Source organism: Elephantulus edwardii, unplaced genomic scaffold, assembly GCF_000299155.1.
Source record: "Elephantulus edwardii isolate Elephantulus edwardi_28Jun2011 unplaced genomic scaffold, EleEdw1.0 scaffold00071, whole genome shotgun sequence".
NCBI lineage: Eukaryota > Metazoa > Chordata > Mammalia > Macroscelidea > Macroscelididae > Elephantulus > Elephantulus edwardii.
Genome location: NW_006399821.1, coordinates 7,117,594 through 7,122,545, shown reverse-complemented (window position 1 = coordinate 7,122,545; position 4,952 = coordinate 7,117,594). Strand labels below are relative to the sequence as shown.

At 45.3% G+C, this 4,952-nt stretch overlaps 1 pseudogene; it reads right to left on the bottom strand.

Moving 5' to 3' along the window:
- Positions 1–439: 439 nt before the first annotated feature.
- LOC102844757 lies at positions 440–1,558 on the bottom strand (annotated as a pseudogene).
- Between the last annotated feature and the right edge of the window lie 3,394 nt (positions 1,559–4,952).

Here is a 4,952-nt window from a genome sequence, read left to right as displayed (position 1 = left end):
ATGCATTTAGGCCACGGGGAGGGGCAGGATCGGGGTTGAGGGGGATTGTATACCAATGAAGTTTATCTTTTGCTTTTCAGAGAGGAGCGAACTGGGGGGGAGGGGAAGGGCTAAAGAAAAAAGTGCAACAATGAATGAATGAAAATCTAAAATCTCTGTAATTGTTCATTAAAATTAATAAAATAAAATTAAAAAAAAAAAAGAAAAAGAAAACAATGTACAAAGTCCTGGGCCACATTGGAGAAATGGGGCATTTTCGCTCCACACCAATTGCTGTCACCCTCACCATTCCAGTTTTTAAATCCTGAGTCAAGCGCCAAAAAAAAGAAAGAAACAGAAACGTAATAAATAAAGCCATGCCAATTCTCATCGTTTGTTTTTTTCTGCGCAAGTTAGGTTTTTTTATCAAGAAAGGGTGTAATGCAACTAAACAGTCTACCTAGAAGCATTTGCAGTGGACTGTGGAGGGGCCAGCCTTGTTGTCCTCTTGCTTGTTGATCCACATCTGCAGGGAGGTGGACAGGGAGGCCAGGATGGAGCCGCTGATCCACACGGAGTATTTGTGCTCAGGGGAGCGATGATCTTCATCTTCATCGTATTGGGGCCAGCGCTGTCGTCTCCTTCTGCATCCTGTCGGTGATGCCTGGGTACATGGTGGTCCCACCAGACAGCACTGTGTTGGCGTAGAGGTCCTTGTGGATGTCAACATCACACTTCATGATGGAGTTGAAGGTCGTTTGGTGGATGCCACAAGACTCCATGCCCAGGAAGGAGGGCTGGAGGAGTGCCTTGGGGCAGCAGATAGGCTCATTGTTGATGGTGATGACCTGTCCCTCGGGCAGCTCTTAGCTCTTCCAAGGAGGAGGAGGATGTCGCCGTGGCCATCTCCTGCTCGAAGTCCAGGGCAATGTAACAGAGTTTCTCCTTGATGCCACACACAATTTCCAGCTCAGACATGGTGGTGAAGCTGTAGCCTCGCTTGGTGAGGATCTTCATGAGGTAGTCCTTCAGGTCCGAGCCAGCCAGGTCCAGACGCGGGATGGCATGGGGGAGGACATACTCCTTGTAGATGGGCACGGTGTGGGTGACCCCATCACCGGAATCGATCACGATGCCAGTGGTCCGGCCAGAGGCATACAGGGACAGTACGGCCTGGATGGCCACGTACATGGCAGGGATGTTTATGGTCTCGAACATGATCTGGGTCATCTTCTCCCAGTTAGCCTTGGGGTTCAGGGGGGCCTCCGTCAGCAGTATTGGGTGCTCTTCAGGGGCCACACGCAGCTTGTTGTAGAAGGTGTGGTGCCAGATATTCTCCATGTCACCCCAGTTGGTGACAGTGCCGTGCTCAGTGGGGTACTTGAGGGTCAGGATGCCTCTCTTGCTCTGGGCTTCGTCACCCACGTAGGAATCCTTTTGGCCTGTGTCCACCATCACGCCCTGGTGCCGAGGGTGCCCCATGATGGAGGGGAAGACAGCCCGGGGGGGCGTCGTTGCCTGCAAAGCCGACCTTGTACATGCCGGAGCCGTTGTCAGCCATGAGCGCAGCGAGGTTATCATCCACGGTGAGCTGGGGTGGTGGGTGTGAACTGGCGGCGGTGACTTGTGCAGAGGGGCCTGTGCTCCGGGGCAGACGAGGTGTTGGCTGTCCAAAACACATAAACTTTTAAAACATAAACAAGCCTTGGTTGACAGTGCTTCTCTTGGACATATTTGGTGAGTTAAGGGCCAGTGAACCAAGTAATCTGTAGTTTGTTGGAAAAGAAAGTGTCATAGCTTTCCTTGGTTTCCATTATGTGAAGATTTAAGGGATCTAAATCCCAAGCCCAGAGATGCCCTGTTTCTCCCATTTCTTCTCTCCCTGGTGTCTTCTTGAAACAAAATATACATCTACACCAAACAAAATACAGTAGGATCAATTTTGACTTATAATATGTGTCAGAGTAGAACTGCATCCCTCTGCAGGGATTTCAGTGGCTTAGTTTTCTAAAGCAGGTTTCACACCATTATCCTGGTGTGTGTCTGGGTGGACTGAAGCATCGACTATTTAGCTTAACAGCCAAACATGTTAACTGTTTGTACCACCCAAAGATTCTCAAAATGTACACTCTTTCCAGTCCTTGACTGTCTGGAAGCAAAGGCTCTGAACATGGTATGTGTTAATTGTACTTTCTCATATAGACATCTTAGTTGTACCTTTCTAACATAATTTTTCCTTCCTAGGGTAGGACAGCCAGAACACTACCATTGAAATAAATGTGAATTTATGCTAAAATGTGACACTGAATGTTTGCTTTCCTCCAGAGAGTTTTAAAGATCTTAGCTAATATTAGCATAATGCTGATTTTTTTGGCATGCATTTTAGATAGAACTAGTAAAGGTGGTCTTAGAATGAGCTGTAAGTCCCCGAGAACTGAGTAATACTTATACACGTATGTGAGCCATGCTGAACTCAAACGCAGCTCTGTGCCCGGCACCTGCCCATGAAATGTTATTCCTTCAATGCAGGTTTGTACTTCAGGATGCTGCTGTTAGCTGTTGGAGGGCCCATCTCTCAGTACCGTCTCATGAATAAGAGTTTATAGGCATGCTTGAACTATTGGGCCTCATTCTTGTGTTTTGTAGATACTATGTTTTTCACAATTTCAAAGTTTGAGGTGGCCCTACATCAAGTAGGTCATTCAACACACTTTTCCCCAAGAACATGTGCTCTCTTTGTGTTTGCTTTCTGTCTCTGTGCCATGCTGTGGTGAATCTCAATATTTCACACCTTTTCATAATGCTATTGTTATTTTTTTGGTATTGCCATTTTATTGTTGTTGTTAGTTGCCATTGAATTAGCTCTGACTCATAGTGATCCTGTGGATAACAGATTTGAACCTTACCCTCTCCTGCACAATCTGCACTGTCTCTGATATGCTCAGGTTTATTGGTCTAGTCACTATATCAGTCCATCTAGTGGAGAGTCTTCATCTCTTCCTCTGACCAGCATGATATTTTTTCCCCAAAGATCAGCCCCTCCTAACGATATTCCCAAGGAATGTGAAGTTTCATCAGCCTTGCCTTTAAGGAGCACACTGGTTGCTCTTCAGTCTGCCTGTTCCTAGCCATGATTTGTTTGTTTGTTTTGTTTTTAGTTGCTTCCTATGCATCTGCTTGAATAAGAATGCCAGAGAAGAAGAAATAATGCCGTTATATTGTGGTGTTGGAGAAGAGTACTGAGTATCCCGTAGACTGCCAAAAGAACAAACAAAGCTGTCTGAAAGAAAATGCCGTTGCCTAGACTGTTGTTATTTACCATGCAGTCAGACCTACTCATAGCTGACCCTGCAGCAAGTTTTCAGAGGCAGGAAATTGCTCAGGAGTTATAGTGTTAGGACTTTTGAAAATAGCTTTTCTAGCCATTGCCTTTGCCACCTCAGGAGGCATGGTGTCCAGGTGCCTCAGGTGCGGATGTGTGGTTCATAGTTGATCATTGTCGTCTTCATCATCAACAGCTCAGGGCCAACATAAGAGGCAGAGCTGGTCAGCCTGCAAAGAACTGCGGTGAGGCATAACCTAATGGAGACAGAGTTAAAGGTTTTTCTTGTTGGATGACTGAAGGAAGAGCTGACTTTTGAGCAGACAAAGCTTGCTGGATGATTGTGGAAACCAAAGGTTCTTACATCTGTGTTGCTGGGCTGAACCTGGACTTTAACTTGTTGGTTGAAACTGTGTCTGAACTAATGAGAAATTGTCTTGCTGTCATTCTGGCTTGGAACTGCTGTCCACTAGAACTTGGACTTTGGCTCTGTGATATAATTTGTTTTCTTTGCTCTTTAACCTAGTTCCTTAAACCCCTCCAAAACGGAATGAAGTCAGGACATCACAAGTCAACTGTGAGTCATCAATTAATTTTGGACCCAGTAATTAGTAAAAGTTGGTGTAGGAGTGGAGGAGTGCAGAGTGGAGGGCCATGTCTGCTCTTAAAGCTATTATTTTAGCATTGTGGATATTGTTGATGTGGGCACTTCCCCCCTGAGGAGTTAATAGAGGTCAAACTTGGCTTTTGCCATGTTGCTATTGCTCATTTTGTAGGAGACTGCCCATAATTTTCCTGTTGAGCAGCTAGTGGGTTTAACTCATGCCTTTGAGCCGGCAGAACAACTACTTACCACTAAGCCACCAGAGCTCCCTTTACTGTTGTTGTTATATGCTGTTGAGTCAAGTATGACTCATAGCAAGTCTAGGCACCAAAAAAAATCCCTGATGAATTTTATTGAGATACTCGTTTTATTTTGGTGGTTTGGAATTGAAGTTGGAACATCTCTTAGGGGTGCCTGTATTTTAGGTTCAATTGAAATGGAAATATGCAAGAGTAACCCAGTGATAGATGCCTTTAAAACTGCAGGTGTGTATGTAGACGAGAAGTGAGCTTAGTGGAGTTGCGGGGGTGGAGCTGGTGCAGTTTCTTGACTGATGCTGCTGGGAGTCTGAATTGGGATTACTTTCACAGCAAGTGTCTAAGCCGCATGGCTGAGATGTACTTACTCCTTGTTACCCACTTTGAGTTTCTGACCAAGAATAAAATACCCAAGCTTGGTCACTTCCTTCTTCACGGCTTTTGGCTTTGAGTAGTCAGCTGTTTTCAGGAAAGAAATGTGCTTTGAAGGATGGAAATGATGCTGTTGAGTAGGATTTATCAAAGGTCAACCAAAGAGTATTCTAAGAGTGCATGTGTCATCAAGTCCTTCATACTTGTGTTGCCTAGCCTATTAAGTCTAGAGTCTTAAAACTCTGAAGTTTTTGAGATGTTCAGAGAGCTGACCCTATCATCCCTTCTCAACCTTGCCTCCATTTCTTAAGCATTTCATATTGTCCTGCCTGAGCACACATTGAGGTGGTTGTTGTTGTTATGTGCCGTCGAGTTGCTTGCGCCTCATAGAGACCCTATGTACAACAGCTCTAAACTC